Raw genomic sequence first — 19,577 nt, forward strand, 5'->3', positions numbered from 1 at the left:
ATCCCCAGGGAATGGACCTGGATGATCCCCAGGGAATGGAATTGGATCCCTGGGGAATGGAATGGGATCCCTGGGGAATGGGACTGGATGATCCTCAGGGAATGGACCTGGATGATCCCCAGGGAATGGAACAGGATGATCCCTGGGGAATGGGACTGGATGATCCCCAGGGAATGGGACTGGATGATCCCTGGGGAATGGACCTGGATGATCCTCAGGGAATGGACCTGGATGATCCCTGGGGAATGGGACTGGATGATCCCCAAGGAATGGCACTGGATGATCCCCAGGGAATGGAACAGGATGATCCCCAGGGAATGGGACTGGATGATCCCCAGGGAATGGAATTGGATCCCCAGGGAATGGAACAGGATGATCCCCAGGGAATGGAACAGGATGATCCCCAGGGAATGGGCACAGCCCCAAGGCTGCCAGAGCTCCAGAAGAGTTTGGCCAACACTCCCAGGGATGCCCAGGGTGGGAGTGTTGGGGTGTCTGTGCAGGGCCATGATCCACCCCTGTGGGTCCCCTTCCAACATAAAACATTCTGTGATTCCATGAAAATAATGGCTGTATTAAAGAATACGGAATAACCTGGGAGAAAACTCACTGACACCTCACATCAAACAGCCACAGCCTAATTTAGAAATTTCTGGGCTTTAGCTTTACAGGGTAGGAGGAGGGGAAAATCATTCTGCAACCAACTTCTCAGATCATCTGTCTCCAGCCTTGAAAGAAATGTCACAACATGTCAGTCTGTGCATTGATTGGCACTTCACAAGTGGCACCCAGCCCTCTGTCATGCTCACTAACTTCATTATTGGAGGTACCTAATTAGAGGCCAGACAGCCTGATGGCACACAGAGGGGTGCAGGTTACCCAGGGACAAGGTGGGTAAGGGCCTGCTGACATGAGGAAATTTTCTTTCTGGGAAGGAAAGGAAAAAAAAACCAGGGAAAAAAAATCAGAACATGGTGATTTTGAAATAATTAATTTAGCCCAGACTTCCCACTCAGCATATTTATCCCAATTTATATTTAAAAGATGCACAGAATCACACAATGGTTGGGTTGGAAGTGGCATTAAAGATCATTTTATGGGCAGGGACACCTTCCCCTGTCCCAGGCTGCTGCCAGCCCCATCCAGCCTGGCCTTGGGCACTGCCAGGGACCCAGGGACAGCCACAGCTGCTCTGGGAAACCTCTGCTGGTGCCCCACAGTGAGAATCACCTTTTATCCACTCTTATAAAAACTGCAACAGGCAAAGGCAGAACAGTTTTTACAGCTTTGAGATAGAACACACTGGAGGACCAAGTCCTATTCCAGATACATTTTTTTCCTATTTTTAACTAACTTTCACCAGGCTTGGGGAAACGCCCTCCAACTTTAGAGGCGTTAAAAAAAAGGAGAAAAAAAACCACAAAACACAACAAAACCCAAACCACAGGTTTCAAACTAATTCCCAAATGTTAAAAGCAGCAACAAAATTCAATAGCAAGAGAAAAATCCCTCTGCTTAGAACAGCTCTGCACTGCTCCTGAGACACTACAGAGAGGTTGTGAGAGCAGGACAGAGCCCCAGTGCACAAAGGGAGGGTGCTGGGGACTCTGGGGCTGGGCTGCCACACTCCAGGGCTGGCTGGCACTTAGGAAATCTCCCTGGTGCAGCCTGGCACTGTTCAACATCCTCGTTAGGGGATGATGGAACATCGTGACAAGGGCTTGCAGTGACAAAACAAAGGGGAATGGCTTTGAACTGACAGGCTTGGATGGGATATTGGCAAGGAACTGATCCCTGGGAGGGTGGGGAGGCCCTGGAATAGAATTCCCAGAGAAGCTGTGGCTGCCCCTGGATCCCTGGAGGTGTCCAAGGCCAGGCTGGATGGGGCTGGAGTAACCTGGGACAGCAGAAGGTGTCCCTGGCCATGGCAGGGGTGATTTTTAAGCTCTCTTCCCACCCAAACCACTGTGGGATTCTCTGATCCTGACTCAGAGGGCTCTGTCTCTCTCTGACCTGCAGCAGGAACGCCAGGATCCCCAGAGTCTTTACTTTAATCAATGTTTCTTTTCACTGATCTCTCCAGCAAAATTACAGCCTCAGTTTGTTCTTCCTGAGCTGACAGCACTCGCAGTTCTACAACTGGTGGCATTCAGGCTGTGCAGATAAAACCACTCTGCTCATCAGCGCTCTTTGTTGGGAGTGACTCATCCCATCCATCCTCCCCATCTGCTGCAGGAGCAGGACAAGGAACACATGTTCCCCCTGAGCAGGAGCTGCCCAGCCCAGGGGACACCTGGCACTGCCAGGCCTGACAAACCCCAGCCAGCATTGAGAGTAAAAGGTCTTAATCTTAGAAAATTCAGGGAGTTACGAAGAAAGTTGGGTTTGGAAAGCCCTGGGAAAAGTAGGCCCTGGGAAATGTGAGGCCTTGTGCTCGCTAAAGATCATGTGAAACTGCACCTTTATAATCAATATATAATAAATGATACAATTGTTAGATGTGATTAGATATAATTATTGTTTAAAGAACATGAGGAACAATGTTAGGGGGCTGGGGGGGATCACGAGAAATCCATGCTTGGGTAAAAACAATGTTTACAATAGAACAGTGTAAGTTTAATAATTAATATGTAAGTTGTATAACTATAGAGTATTAAAACATGTTCAGCTCAAAACCAAATGGGGTCAGATTTGGGTCTGTGTACCCCCGACACCCAGAGCTCTTCAGTAAAGCACCTCCACATAATCATCAGTGATTTTGTGTGTTCCTGAACACTAACAGCATCAGCATCGAGACCTCAGCTTGTGACACTGGGCCATCACCCAGGAACAGGCCCCCAAAATGTATCTGCAAGCTCCACCAGAAAGATAAAATTATATCTGTGGGGACAACTCCCTGCACAAGCTGATCACTCAGGCAAAAAACCTTTTTAAGATCAATTTTCTACTTTAACCCCTCCCTGTTGTTTCAAAAGGCCCGGAATGGGGTCATCCTACAGCACCTCTGATTTTTTCTGAGGAAAATAATTCCTCAGTACTTATCTGCTCCCTCTGCCATAAACCCGAATATTCTCTGCATTTCTGTGCACGTTTATGTCCTCCAAAACCTCCTGATTAGCTCAGAAAGCACCACGAGCCTGCCCTACAACTCTTGCTGAAGTCAATGGCCACTCTCACACAAATGCTGATGGCTCGTTCCATGGATATCTCCTTGTAACACCACAGCAGCTGCATGGAATTAAAAAATAAAAATAAAAATCACTCCTCCTGGGGCTGATGGAGCCATTTAGATAGAGAGGGGAAAGTGCTGAGGTGGCTTTTTTGGGTTTGTTGCAAATGCTTTTTACAGGAAGAGAGAAGAGAAGGTTCCTTGAGGTCACTGCATTCCAGCTGCCATTTCCAATGGATAAATACCTCCAACCCCCAGAGCTTGGCTGAAATCCTACCTGGGACAGCTCAAAAAATTAAAAAAATTAGAAAAAAGAAAGGGGGGTGGGTTGGGTTGTTTTTTGGTTTTTTTTTCATTTTTTTTATGAATTAAATGTATTTCTCTGAGTTAAAAAATAGCTACTGCAGCCTGAGCTGCTATTTTAGCAATTACACCAAGCTTCCCTGCCCTGAGGAGCAAGAACAGCCCATGGAAAATGAAGGAATTCTGCTCTGATTTTGCTTTCTCCCTGCTGGAAGTGGAAGTCACCACCTAAAGACAAGGAACAGCCAAGAGAGGCACAATTACAGCAACAGGAGAATCAGGAGGAGCTGTCCTTGTTTTTGTCACCGGTGTGACACAGGCAGGAGGTGACACTCAGGGACAACTGATGTGCTTTGAACTTCCAAAATACTCCCACTCCCTCCTTGTAAATGATGATTTTCTACCAGCACTGTCACAACACCTTCAAGTCAGGTCTGTGAAGAGGCACCTGTACACAAACATGATGCTGTACTAAGTGTTTGTCAACAAAAACAAGTGTTTCAAGAGCTGTGACTCTTGGAATGATTGTTAACAGCAATAATCATCCTCAGAGGATCGAGACCCAGCCAAGGAATCAGAGCAAATCATTCCTGCCACGTGCTATGATTGACTTATAAGCTTGGAAAAGCCTAAATAAAAATAAAATTTAAAAAAAGAAGGGAAAAACAAACAAACAAACAACAAAAAAACACCACAAAAAACCAAAACCAAACCATCATCACCATACAGACATTCAAAATATCTCAGACCATCTAGAAATTAAATAGATGTTCAGAATTCTTCATTCTTGATTGTATTTCCCTCACAATCACTGGAAGTTTTCCAGAGTTGACCCAGCCAGTGCTTTACATGACAGGGAGTGTAAAAATCCATCCTGGCCATGGTGCTTGTGTCTCACACAAAATTTTCAGCTTGTCCTTGCTACTGGTGAAACACATCCTGCTCTGTGGATCTCAACAGTGTAATAACCCATTCAAGTCAATTCTGATAATGCATCAGAACATTAAAGTGAGACCCAAAAATCCCTTTTAAACACTGATATTACAAAAAAAACAAAACAAAGAAACAAAAAACCCATAACCAAACAAACCCCAGATGTCCCTAATTTGGTTAGAAATGCAAAACTTTTGCAACTCTTTGTCAGAAGTTATGAGAATATTTAATTATTAAATTAAATTATTAATTATTAAATGCTCACTTAGATGTGGCACCGAGGGACGTGGTTTAGTGCTGGACTTGGCAAGGTTTGGTTTTGGTTGGACTCGATCTTAAGGGTCTTTTCCAACCTAAATGATCCCATGAATCTGTGAAAATTACATTAATGCATCTTGGCAGTCACCAGTGCAAAGAAAAGGCAGCAGAAGGGCCTTAAACTGGGATAATTTGGAATAAAATACACCTCCTGCATTTCCCAAAGCACTGAACAGCCTCTTCACAGCCCTAAGATTGGGTTTAAAAACGCAGATTCCCTTTCTGCCAGTTGGGTACACCTTGTTTCCACTCTAAGAGAATGAAAAGCAACAAATCCATAGGACATTTTCCTCCTTCAACACAATTAAATGTTCCATTTGTAGTAGGAATATAAAAATATTTCTGCACCGTTTTACCAACCAGGTGAAGTGAAAATATCAACACCTACTTGAAGGATTTTTCCTGGGCTTAAGAGTTCCCCTCAAAGTGTCATAATAACCCATTTATTTAGCTTTCTTTAATTCACTGCTTCAGTAAACACCCTGAAATCTTCATTTTTATTAATCACAGGAATCAGCCCAGTGCTGAGACATTTTGTTTTCTACATTTTAGCAGCTACAAAACGTGGGAGAGTCCAAATTCCTGTCTCCTGGAGAACAACATCCCAAAATGCTCAGTGATGAAGCAAACCCCTCCTTCCCCCTGAACAGGGAAAAATACAAAATTCCACACCATGGCAGCAGAAAAACAAACTCAGGTCAAGCAGAGCAGGTGCTGAAAACAGGATTGAGAGGATTTCTTTTTCCATCCTTCTCAGTTCCTCCCTTTCTCGTGACAGAGGAGGAAAAACTTCCCAACTTTCAGCAAGAGGGAGCTTGGGAAAGTTTTACAGTTGTCACCATGACATTGACTTTTAAACCAATCCCTGCATCCAATTAATTCACTGCTTCAGATCTTGCAAATGAAACTTGAAAAAAGAGCAAATGGAAGGCAAGTGATTTATGGTTTTGTTGTTATAAACATCCAAATAGTCAGAGATCCCAACAAAGTCAGGGAGTTCCAGTGCAGGAACTTTAAAGGAGAATAAATCCCCATGCACAGAGATTACAACAGCTTTGATGTGCCTCAAATAATCTGTTTTTTTTTTTTTACAAGTTGAAAAGAATCTGCTTTAGAGAATAGGCATCCTTTGACAAACAGCAATCTCCCCAAAATTTGGATTGTGTGTGTATCTGTAATGCAAATTATGCTAATAACTTAATAGCTAAAACATTGCTATTATTGCCAGTGCCAGATAAGTAAAAATAATATTTATAATCGAAGCTCACACAGAGACAGAACTTATAAATATTCCAGTTAATTGGTCCAAGTCATCTTTTGTGACCATTAACCTCTGATTTTCAAATTAGTTCCAGATGGGTACGGCCTGACAGTGATGTGAGCAAAATGCTAATGGGAAATGTCCAAATGTAAAACAGATTTACAAGTCTGCTAAGGCAAACCTCGTGTGATTGACTGAGATTTTGCACCCAGCTGGCATTTGGGATGTGGGACTGCCCAGGGAGGGAAAACTTGTGGGAATAAAACATTCCCACCTGCCTGCTTTGATGTGTTCTTCTCATTTATCACGTCAGGAACTGCTGGGAGCTCTCAGAGCCACATTAAAGCTCATGAGGCGTTCTCAGACACCTCAGGGGAGCCTGCATTAAAATAATGCCTTATCCCCCTTTTTCAGGTCCCAAAACAGGGCTGAATCCACCCCATGGAGATCATCCTGAAGGGAAAAACAAGTTTGCAGCATCCTCCTCCTAGATGAAGCCTCCAGTGGTTCATGTGGGAATTTTGGGGCTACCAAAAACAGAGGCCAGACAGAATGAAGGGAATACAAATCAGTTCTATTTCTATTTATTGAGGGCCCTCCAGGCACATTTAGGGCAGGTGAAGCCCCCCAGGGGCTGCACCCAAAATGTCCCACGGGTTTCACACTTTGACAAGTTTGGTCCATTTGCACATTGGGGTCAATCCTGCAATTCCAGCTGCAGCTGATGAAGGCATTTAGCCCAAGTTTGCTGCCCCAGCTCCCTTTTGTTGCCATTGCTGGGGCCTGGGGCACTGAGGTGTCCTTGATTGCCAGGCCTGGGGAGGAATTGTTGTGTCTGCCCAGAATGGGAAAGCAGCAGCTGACGCTGGGTGTGGAGTTTGGAGTTCTGGAAAGAACTGCAGGCTTACAAATGTATGGAAAAGAGAAAAATAAAATCCTAAGGCATCAATTAAAGCACATTTTCCTATCACAAAGTGACCTCCCCAGGAGTTCCAGTGAGCACAAACATTTCCCAGTGACCATCAGACTCTGAAATTGGAGAGAGAGAAAAAGCAGGGATGCACCTTGGAAATTAAAAGGAAATACAGAAAGAGCAGCTGACTGCTACATCACATCAAATTACTTAAAATAAACAGAAGATATTCACAGCCACATTAAAACATTACAACGAGATGGGGAGGAGGAAGTGACAAGATTAATCCATTTATTTCAAGCTGCTTTAAGGCAGAGCTAATAATCTATTTTTCATGACACGGAGTCAAGCTTAATAACTGCATTTTAAACAAATGAACTTCCTGTAATGTGTCTCTAATAAAGCATTAGGTTAACAAAACATGATCCAACTTGGGGTTGTTCTTTTTTTTTTTTACTCTTACTTTTTTCCTTGTGTATGTATCACAAGTTTTAATAACTGGTCCAGTAATTCCTAAATATCCAGTGCTAGCAGATGAAATTCCAAGAAATTTCCTTAAAAGGCTTTTGTTTGTTTTCTTTTGCTGGGTTAAACCTTGTTTGTGGATTTACTCTATTAATCTAAGAGGTAAAGCTCTCATTCTGGAATACCTGGAGTTTAACACTCCCCGGGAAAATTCCATATCTACATTATTTTTCTCATTGAGGGAAATTGCCTCAATTTTCCAGCCCAGGAATGCATTCACAGACCCTCCCTACAGCTTTGGGAGCGTTGGGCAGAGACAAATTCAAAATGCAGCATCAGAGGGACAAAAATCCACATATTTAAGGGTCACCTTTTAATTTAATTATCAAAATGAATTGATAGAATGGCCTGGGGTGGAAGGGAACTTAAAGATGATTTAATTTCAAACCCCCAGACTGTTCCCAGTCCCTTCCAACCTGGCCTTGGACACTGCCAGGGCTTCTCTGGGAATTCCATTCCAGCCCCTCCTCACCCTAACAGGGAAGATTGTTTCCCCTAACATCCCTAATTATATTCTCCGTGCAATAATTGTTCCTTATTAAGTTAAATCTTATTAAGACAAAGCTATTAAGAGAACCTACCCAGTGCCATAATTCCTAGTGGCAATTTAAGGCAATTCAAATATTTTCACCCCTGCCTTTATTCAGCTCACAGTGGAGTGAAATTTCTCCTGGTTTGAGTGGGAGCGCAGCAAGGACAAGCATGTCCTTTCCCCTTGATCTGGCCCAAGAAACTCTGATTTTTCTCCCAATAAAAGAAGTGCAGGTCGTGAGTTCTCCGTTCCCAACCAGCCCCACAGAAACACTGAATTTCCTCGCACAAGTTCGCCTTGTCTGAACAAAGTTGCAACATCAATTTTCCAATTTTACAGTCTGCTGCCTCCCAAAAATTATATTTTGTGGGACCTCAGCGAGCCAATTCACGTACACACACAACTTTCCTCGTTCCATTAATACATTGATCCAAACTCCAAACTAAACACTTGGCCAGTTTCGACTGTTTCACTCCTCAGACCACTTTTCACTTCCTAAAATCCATCAGGGTTTAACCCTCTGGCTTCTGATCCCTCCCCAAGAAGTTTGAGTTTCCACATTACATAATCCTTCTATCATTTTAAAATCCTGCTTAATTTTTACAATATTGAATCCTGCACCTCCTTCCCACTGCATTATCGACCCCCAAGTTCTACACCAGGAATCCCACCTGACAAATTCCACACCAGGAATCACACCTGACAAATTCCACACCAGGAATCCCACCTGACAAATTCTACATCAAGAATTCCACCTGACAGATTCTACAGCAGGAATCCCACCTGACAAATTCCACACCAGGAATCCCACCTGACAAATTCTACACCAGCAATTCCACCTGGCAAATCAGGGCGGTTTCAAGCTTTTTATGGGAAGCAGAGATGTTGCCTTGGGAAAAAAAAAAACACAATCTTCTTATCACTCCATCTGAATGTGTCAGATCCCGACTCTGATGAGTAAATCACAGCCAGTGTTATATTCTGCACTTCATGATCAGCCCAGCACTTGTATTTAACACCAGCTTCCTTGCATTCTACAGGAATATTCCCATTTTAACCAGGTGCTGACACTTTTTTTTCTCCCCCACCTGTCAATTGAATGTTTTATTAGGACTGATTTTTCCATATCAGCAGCCTGGGGGATTTTTTTGGCAGAGCCATCATATTCCACCTGGCTGCAAAACCTGAAGAACAAATCCCACCTGGATGTTTGGTTTGGCTTTTAAAGCAGCATCACTTTCCTCTGCTCTTTTTTTTTATCCTCTGAATTGTTCACAGCTTAACATTTCCTCTTCTCTCCTCTTATGACAAATTCCCAGGTCTGAACAAATCCTTTCAAACTGTGCTGAGCCTACAGTGGGGCTCTGCAGCTCCTGATCCAGCATTTCCCAACCACTCCCCCTGCATCAGCAGAACAAATCCCCACGGAATTCCTCCTGCAGCCTCCTCCTTCTCCTGTGCTCCAGGGAATACAGCAGAAAAATCAGGAACACCAAGAAGAGCAAGGTGTCTTTGTGTTAATGAAATCAAAACCTGCTGTGGTGCCAATTACTCTCTCAGCTTTCCTCAAAAACAAAACCAAACTTTGCATCCAGTGGCCCATTCCCGGCTCATTTCCCCCAAAATCCATTTCCTTTGTCAGGAGTTAAGAATGGGACTCAGCACCATAAAATTCTTCTGCAGAAGGACAAGGCCACCTCCACAAGGAAACTTTTTAGAAGTAAAATCCAGAGTGTCTGTAAAGGGCTGGTTTCCCTTTATAAACCCTCAGCACCCAGAAATCCAAATGATTTTGGTGTAACAAGGTGAGATATGCTGAACACTGCAAATTATGGTGCACATCCACAGTAAAGGAGCTTTGCACATGGTCTAAACCCATGGCAACTACAGCCTGGAAGTAATAAGAAATAAATAATAAGAAAAAGCTTTTGGGTTTTCCCTCCTCTCTCCTTGCTCCCCACTTCAGCATAATTCCAGAGGACTTATTTTCACCTGAGTCCCCAGAGCTCCAAGTGCCTTTTGAACATTTCATAACAGTAAAATTAAAGTAAGCACTGAAATTACTGTTCATTCCCTTCCCTTGTTCCCTGACATTTAAAATCCAGTCTCTTGTCCACTTCTTCCTCCTTTTCCCTCAGTCCAACACTCTTTTAGAAGCAATAAACTTCCCTCCCACATTCCAGCCACCGTTCTATCAGACAAATCTAGAGCTACTTAATTTCCTCCATCATGATCCACTTCCACTCAAACCCCCCCCATCTTTCATCCTAAACTAATTATTTATTTAATCAAGAAGTTCCACTCCTTCCCCTAATCATCAGCCACGTGGAAATTCCACAATCCTGGGATAATTCTGTAGCATCCAGGTAAAGAACTCAGCGCCTGGCAGCTGCTGGGGGTTATTTTAAAAAGGTTTGGCTGCACTAGGTGTGCCCAGTTCTGAATCTATTGCTGGATGTTTAGGGATTCACAGCTTTGGAGAGAATCCTCTTCCTCAGCCTCCTGGTGTTTCCCAGACCTCAAGATGGGAAGTTCAGAGTCCTTGGAACATCCTTAAGGAGCTCCTCCCTCACCTGCTGACTGCAGACCCCTCATCTTTCCTTAAACCCGCTGCCTCCACCACAATATTATCAAATTTCACCAGTTCTTCCATGATTTTGTGCTGTTTTTATTCTGCATCTCCTTTCCCACCATCATCTCATTTCTCTTTCAACTACTGCCATCCATTCACCTGCAGAAATACAGATTTAGTGATGCCTTTTGATGCCTGCCTTCGAAAAGACAGAAAAAGTGGGAGTTTTAAGCAATGTCCACCTTCTCTGAAGAAACACCACTCTGCTTTTATAGGTCTGACTCTTTCCTCTGCCAATTTGTTTATGGGCACAAGACATCATCTCTTTTAGGCTCTCTCTTTGCCTGTTTTCTGTAGTTTTATGGTTCCTGCCATCTGGCCTCCCAGTCCTTCTCCACCCCTGGCAGATTTTGACTCCTTTTCTGTACCTGGATGATGGTTTTGAATTAAAACTGCCATAAAACCTCCCAGCTGCACAAAAACAAACAGAAGCAAGGAGGGGAGAAAAGCCCTGGAAGGATTTTTTGAGTGGCTCTGTTTGTTTGTTACTTTATTCTAAATTATCACCTGCATTTGCTGCAAGTTGACTTTGATCCTAAAGATCCTTAAACTCCTAAATAGCAAACAAAATATTCCTTCACCACCTCAAACAAAACCCTCTGTGCTGTGGGCTGGGGTTTCCTTTTGTTTGGTGGAATTTTGTTTTTTAAGGCTTTGAGAGCAGCAGTGTCTTCTCCTTGAGCATCTCATAATTAAAATAAAGTGACCAATTCCAGAATTCTGTGTTTGCCAGCCAATATCCACCACATCCCAATGAAGGATGGGCAGCAGCAGGCCTGGAACAGAATTCATTCATTTTACTAAAGGAATTTAAAAGTTTTAGTAAAACTTTTAAGAGAATCCCTCAGATGACACCAAAGAAATTTCTGCTTCATAATGTTGAGTCAGCCACCAACGCATTTTAATTTTTTTGCTAATTTTAGCTTTTTTTATTTTACAAAAAACTAACTTAAAACAAGACAATGAGCTTGCCTCAGAGTCACAGGCTAATTGAAGCTTTGTGGCTCAAACCCTAAATTGAAATTTACTGTTTATTTCAGCTTTCTGCTTAACATCCCTTTGCTAAACATGAGAATGACGATAATGGGGAATTACCGAGAAATCCACAAAAAACTCCAGTTCAGACACAGTGGGAGGAGAGCTGTACTTCAGATCTGTATTCTTACACTATTCCTCTTCTTCAAACAACAAAGTTCTTCTCCTCCTCAAGCAGTTTTTGCTTTCTTATCTCCTCAAACAAACAAACTGTGTGGGAGGGAAAGGAAAATAAAGCAGCCAGCTCGGAGCTCAGCAATAACACTGACCCATTTCAGCAGCTCTCTTCTCATTTATTACCATTTTTTAATTTATTTTTTCCTTTTTTAATGATTTTTGTTCCTGTCTCCACCTTCTCATGAGATCCTGGCTGACCTGCAGACAGAAGCCTCCACAAAGGGGAGATTTTTGTGTTCAGGATTTGACTGGAAGAACCCAAATCCACCCTGAATTTCTGCTTCTCCAGCAATTCCTCCTGATTAAAACTTTTCCAAACCACACCACTCCATGCAAGCCCTTCAGATCATTTCCCACAGGAATTTCACCCCTTGTTTTAGCAGAACTGGTGTATTAATCTCACCAACCATTAATATTCTCCCTTGGAGTGTTCTTGCTATAAATATGATTTAAAAAATTCAAAACATCTAACGACAGAAGTCATCATTAAGACAACTGAAATTCATGTTCTTTGTGTAATATCTCATCGTGGAAATGCTTTTTCTCCAGGCAAAAGTTGTCAGCTTTCTGAATATTATAGCAGGCATGCAAAAAGCTTTTTCCATGCATTTTTGGGAAGGATGGAAAATCGTGTCCTGCTGTGTCCACTGCTGAGCAGGCAAAAGCACCTTGTGAGACGGCTGGAGCTGCTCTCTATTCACTCCCAACCTCCCTGCAAAGCACTCAAAAAACAAGTTTGGTCTCCTGCCAGTTTCCCAATTCTATCAGAAAATAATTATTGTCAGAGAAAATTAAACCTTCCATGGTAAAACCTTGGAAAGTTTCAAAGCTGATTAATGGGGAGAGGCAACTTCTGCCTGTGAGGCGACTCGTTCTCAGAATTAGCAGTGTGACCTCCAACAACATCAACAGTGCTGGAGAGGCCATTAGAAAGTGTTAATTAAACAAAATACTTCTTGGCAATGGCGATGCTCCATCTCTCTGACTGGTAATTTTGCTATTTTAAATGTAAATAATCTGCAGCGTGCATTATCTAAGGAGAATATTCACTGGAATGATCCAAGAGGAAGTTTTTGAAAAGTCTTTTTGGTAAAATATACCCTGACACTTCTGCTCTCATCTATTCTCCTGCACAACACCTCACCCTAATACTTGGAATTGTTTAATTTCCCCTTCCAAAAGCAAAATCTCTTCTTAGTTTTCTTGAAGATATCCTTGTCCTTTTGAAGAAAGGTGGAAGAATCTTCGATACATGAAAGACAGTTTGGCAACTAAATGACTCCCCCACCTGCTCTGCCCCTCCTACTCAGCCTCATTGTGCTCCCTTGGAAACTGATTCCCCAGGAAAATCTCAAGCAGGAACTGGAACATTAGCATTGGAAATAAGCAGGAGTATTTTAGCATCCAGATTGTAGGAGCAGATTTTTCTCCAGTGTGAACAATAAAGTCGTGGAACTCGTGCAGATAAATCAGCACGAGAGTGATGTTCATTTGAGAGAGGCCCAAAACCTGCCTGAGTGGCAGAGCCCTGAGATTCCCCAAGCCTTGAACTGATGATCCTTTGCTCCAACAGCTCAAAGCTTTCAAGGTGGGGTTTGATTGCTGCCCACTCATTGCACAGGGAAACACACCTCTCATCGGTCCATAAAGCAGCAATCCCAGCACCCAGAATGGTGTGGGTTGGGAGGGATGTTAAATCCCATCTCATTCCACCCCCTGCCATGGCAGAGACCCCTTCCACCATCCCAGGTGGCTCCAAACCCTGTCCAGCCTGGCCCTGGACACCACCAGGGGTGGGAGCCTGAGCTCTTTTCCAGTGCCATGGAGCTCCAGAAGCACAGACTTTCTTCTCTAAACACCTTCACAATGACAGTGGGAAAGAAACCTCTGTTGCATGTACACTTTGTCTTCTAAATCTGATGCTTTTGAGCTGGATATGAGAGTTACAGTCCCAGCAGTGATGCCTTTTCTTGTAAAGAACATTCTTACAAGAATTCTCTCCTGGAATGAGTCGTCAAACGCCGCAGCTCCCACATCCCCACCCTCTCCTAAGAGTCAATGGCACGGTGGCTTTCAAAATCCTCAGCAAAGACCTGGATTTCTCTACTTGCTCCTGTTGCTGAGGAAAGGATTTACTCAGTAATAGAGGATAAGTGATTCAGAATTCAGGAGGGCTAAGGAGAGAGCTCTGCAGAGCAGCACAACCCCAGAAATACCTCAGAGACGTTTCTCAGATCAGGGTCCAGCCCCCGGCCTGGCTGCAGAGCAGGACCACAGGGACGATGCCTTCAAGTGTCAGAGAATTATAGAATGGTTTGGGCTGGAAGAGACTTCAAAAATCATCCAGTGCCACCCCTGCCATGGCAGGGACACCTCCCACTGTCCCAGGCTGCTCCCAGCCCCAGTGTCCAGCCTGGCCTTGGGCACTGCCAGGGATCCAAGGACAGCCACATCTGCTCTGGGAATTCTAATCCAGTCCTTCCCCACCCTCACAGGGAGGAATTCCTTCCCAATATCCATCTAAACCTGCTCTCTGCCAGTTTGAAGCCATTCCCTGTGTCCTGTCACTCCAAGCCTTGTCCCAAGTCCCTCTCCAGCCTCTTCAGGCAAGCAAAGCTGAAAACGACCACGCAGGAAAAGCCTTTTCCAAATCCTTTCACCATCACAAATTTCTGCCATTACAAAACCAAGGGGTTTTTTTGTGCTCGATATTTTTCAATCTCTATTCCACAAGGGCCAAAAATAAGGGGAAAAAAACCCCTCATTTTGACATCTACCACTCAAGTGTGAAAGTAACCTTTAGCTTTAATAGTTTATTCAGGAACTATCCCGGTGTTTTTAATTAGCTAATGCCTCACTAAGATCTGCAGGCCCCAAAAGAACATAATAGTTCCATCAGCCGGCTCTGGTTTAATTTCTCTGGTTTTAATGTAGCACACCATCTCCCAGCCCACATCCCAACTGTAATTAGCATGGCTAATTACTGGAGCTGGATGAAGCATGGTTGCAGTTGCTATAATAAGTATATTTACTGTATCTCGAAGTACATTACTGATATTACAGAATTTCTGATGAAGGCACAGTAAGGAAAACGCCAATGTCATTGAATTCTCATGGGACTGGCAGGGAAGGGGGAGAAAAAAGGGATTTTTATGGATCTCTCCAATGAATTAGGTGATTTCCATGATCTGAAGTGTTAATGAAATTGTTGTTATATAAAAATCTGTTTGCTGAGGGGGTAAAAAAAAGTCAGGGGGGCAGAGGGGGAGAACACAAAAACCTCCTCAAACAACTGGGAAATCACCACTTTAAAACAACTGTTCTAAAAGGGGAAGAAAATATACTCCACAAGCTTTATACCACATCACAATATTATACCCTTACAGAGAGCCTGTAAAGTTCAAAACCTATTAAAAATGGGTTCCACATCTTTGAGATTCGATAATAAATTCCAAAGATGTGAAATCCCTTTTTAAGAGGCTTTGGATATTAACAGTAACGTTTCCCTATAGGAAGATTAGAGCTGAATTTACAGATCTCCAACGATTTCAGAGCAAGTCAAGCAGGCAGAACTCTCCTCACCCTGGGCTGCACCAGGGATAAAGACACTGAACTCTCTAAATTTGTCTTTCATTGATAAATATTAATTCCTGTCAGAGATCACTTCCATAAATAGAGAGAGATTCACTCTTTGCAGCTGGATCACGCTCTCCTGGGAGAAGCAAATGGAGCCATGTAGGTAAATTGGAAAAAAATCAAAATTTAAAGTTTAGCAGGTGCTACAATATCTCAGACATCCTCCCATGATGCTCACCAAGCACATTGAATAAAAACTTGTTTTTATTTAAAATACTGAGTAATTTAAACACATAACCTTGGCAAGGAGCATGAGCTCACCCACCAGTGTTTAGTGAAAACAAAATCTATTTATTGGAGAATCCTTGGGTTCTGTGTATGGAAAAAAACTGCAGGAATGAGCTTGAAAGCTGCAGCATTTAAGGTTATGAAGCTAAGCTTAATTAACATTATTTTTTTTCACGGTACTATTCCAACAGGAATTCCTTGGAATTCTCAGCCCCGCAGAGGGTAGGGTATGGTCACTGACTCTCTGCTGATGTTCCTGCAGGTCACTGCTCCAGCCCAGCTCCTGTGCTCAGCAAATTCCCCCTGTGCACTGCATTCCCAGCCCCTCAGCTGCTCCCCTGCCCCCCAACAAAGCTCACACCAGCAAGAGGAAGGAACAAGGCATGGAGGAAAAAATAAAATAAAATTTCTTACAAAATTAAAAAAAAAAAAATCCCCACTTTCTGCTGTTCCATTTGCACAGAATAAAAACACCTCCCATTTTCAAAGTGCCATTTTTTCCCCTGCTCAGACAAGTTAAGATCCTCTTCCAGCTGGCAGAAGAAGGCCTCACCTTTTCACGATTTGTGAAATAAAGCCCAGTGCGAGGAGCTGACAGTGTGAATTTCAAAGCCACAGCAAACACTGGCAGCACTTAAACCTCACTATTCTGGAAAATCACCCATTTGTTTGGTGGAAGCAAATGCAAGCAGATTTGCCAGCTGTGCAATTCCACAGAGCTCTCGTGTCCATGGGGGATTTTTTTTTAAGTTGATTTAGTCATGAATCCCAGGCTGGAGCTGTTCTGGAGCGTGCCCAGGTCAAAGAGAATTTCTGCAATGCCTTCAATAGGCAGTGGATTAGGCTCCAAATGAGCTGAGCCTGATTAACTCAGAGCTGCTCTCATACTGATCTTGAGCTGGTGTTGGCACTTCAGAGGGCACTTCCTCAGCGAGAAGAGCAGCTGCTCAAGAGGGCAAAAATCAAAGAGCAATTTCCTCCACAATACAACTCATCAGAAAAAGAAAAACAACCCTGGAAGAGATCAGCTTTCTATGAGTTCATTCAGCCTTCACTGCAACAGGCACAGGAGAGGTGACTGAGGATTTAAGCTCTGTGTCCACACACCTATGAACATTTGTTTCCCTAAAACTCCTACAGTTTCATGGAAAATATGGATATTGGCATCTCTGATTGGGAGGACTCTACATTTAAAATGCAGTTTCATTAATTTAATGTAATAAATTATAAATTTATAAATAAATTATAAATAAGTTAATGCAAAAAAACACTTTTGCACCTTAGGCATACAACTTGGCTTAGATTTGGCAAATAATTTAAGATGCCAATTTTATTTTATTTTATTTTTTTCTCAACAATCAGTGTTGCAGCCAGCATCTGAGGAGCTGCTCATCCCACCACACTGTCAGGTTCCAATCTGGCAGAGGTCTATAAATGGCCCAGTGTGCAGGATGAGTAATTTCCCTGCCTCACAGGGGTGGCTCAGACAATATTGCTGAGCAGATGCACAGATTTGGGGCCTCCAAATACACGTGTCCCTCTGACAGCTCAGAAACACCCTGAGCCTGTTCACATCTCACAGCTTGAATGGTTCCAGCCTGGCCTTCAGACACGCAGGGGAAGCTTTGCCAAAATGGAATTCCTGAGGAGGACACACACCTGGGATCCAGCTGGGTAAGGGGTGCCAGGGACTCACCTGGAACCCAGACACTCCCACCCCTGCCCTGACCAAAATCACCAGGATTTGATAAAAATCCCCAGAAATAACCAATGTTCTGCCTCCATCTTCCTGGTGGGGCCAGGTCAGGGATGGGTTTTCAGAGGGAGCAGCAGAGTTGTGCCTGGGTGCCGCCTCTTATTCTCACAGACCTCATTTCCACACCTGGAATGAGTGCTCCTCCTGCTCACTTCCACTTCATTCTTCCCTCCTGATAAAAACGTCCAAGACAATCCACACCAGTGTAAACCCTGGGCCCAACTGGCCTTAAGGTGCAGGAGGGAAGGTTTAGATTATATTTTGAGAAGAAACTCTTCTGGCACAGTTTGCCAGAGCAGCTGTGGCTGTCCCTGGATCCCTGGCAGTGCCCAAGGCCAGGCTGGATGGGGTTTGGATCACCCTGGGACAGTGGGAGGTGTCCCTGCCATGGCAGGGGTGACACTGGATCAGGTTTAATGTCCCTCCCTACCCAAACCACTCTGTGGACCCAAGCATGCCCTGGACACCTGTTAATTCCACCTACAACACAGAAAATAAAACTATCTAATCAACATTATTTGGGAGAGTATCTTCTTTTACTTAATCTCTTTGAACCTGCTTTTCCACAAGGAGCTGATACATTAAACACATTCCATAAAAAAAAAAACAACTTTTACCTCCTGAGTTCATGTAACACCACCCAAATCAAACATGACATGAACATTTAAATAACCCACCCAATGCTAATAACTGCTTCTAAAGAAACACCTTTCTGTATTTTTATTATTATAATTTCATCTCCATCATTTGTAGTTATAATTGCAATTCTGGAATTGTAGAGGCTACTCTAATTTTTTTCTGAAAGATTTGAAATTCAAGTTATTTGTGAAGGGAATCAAATAGAAATAATGACTGATTAACACAGGTCTGGGAGAGAAGAAAACAGCACAAGATAGCTCTCTCTCTCCATGCCTGTGGATTAAAATTTTGACTTCATTTGCTTCACTGAGAGGCTCTCTCGTAATAAACAGCCGAGTTCACTTGGAAGGAGAATTGCAATATATGTGTTTGCTGAAGAGTGTAATCACATCAGAGGCTGAACTACATGAGAGGGAACACTTCTGTGGGTCACAGACCATTCTGCTGCTGTGTTACTCCACATAAATTCAGTTTATAAAACACTCCCCGTGGGGCTGAAGCAGCCAGACTCTGACCAGGACTCCGAGGACACGGAGAGTCCATAACCCTGAGGGGGCTTGATACAAACCTGCAGACATCCAGCAAGCTCTGATAAGCTCAGGAAATCCTTCATGGCCAGCAGAACCCTTATCTTTCTCTTTCTGACTGGGAATGGTTATAGCAATCATGGAATCTGTGTTGGACTTGTTAAAAACATTAGGAAAAAAATCTCAGAGCGACCATCTCCAGTTCTGCCTCACCCATTAAGAATTTAATTCCTCCAGTCCACAACAAGAGAGTTTGCAATGAGATATAACAGAGCTAAAGAAAACCCCTCCAATCCAGAGGGTAAACAAAGCCCCTGACCACTCAATTAAAATTTCCAAGCATCCCTCCTCTTCCCCATCCCTGGAAGTGCCCAAGGTTGGACAGGGCTTGGAGCAAGCTGGGGCTGTGAAAGGTGTCCCTGCCCATGGCAGGGGTTGGAATGGCATCAGTTTAAGGTCCTTCCCAACCCAAACAAATCAGCGATCCTCTGATCTTCCCAGATGAAGAATTTGCAGCATTTAAATTGGTGTTTTCACCTGTCAGGAGCAGGGATGCTCCCCCGGCGCGGAACAGAAGGGTTAACCCCGGAGCACAGGTTTGGAAAGGAGCACTGTGTGCTGCAGGGAGGCCAGGGGAAGCTCACAGTTCATTAAATAACGCGAGCAGCAGCGAGGGTTTCCACAAATCAAACACAGGTTAGGTAATTGTGGTGTTGCTTTGTGCTGAACCACCTGTCACCCAGCACTTCCAGCCCAAGACTCAATCTGCTGCACAGCCTCCAGATGATTTCTAATTAGTGTAAACTTCAGCTGTGCCACGGAACCAACGGATTGGAAAGGGATCTGGGGGGTTTTTTTTGTCCATTCTTTCACTCTCCTCCTCCTCCCAGCATTGTGAAAATGGCTTTTTTGTTTTGTGAGAGGCTTTGAAGAAAGCTCCTTTATCAGGAGTGCTAAGGGAAGCCTAGCACACTCCTCTGAGGGAAATGTCAG

The sequence above is a fragment of the Cyanistes caeruleus genome, chromosome 10, assembly GCF_971803275.1.
Source record: "Cyanistes caeruleus chromosome 10, bCyaCae1.hap1.1, whole genome shotgun sequence".
NCBI lineage: Eukaryota > Metazoa > Chordata > Aves > Passeriformes > Paridae > Cyanistes > Cyanistes caeruleus.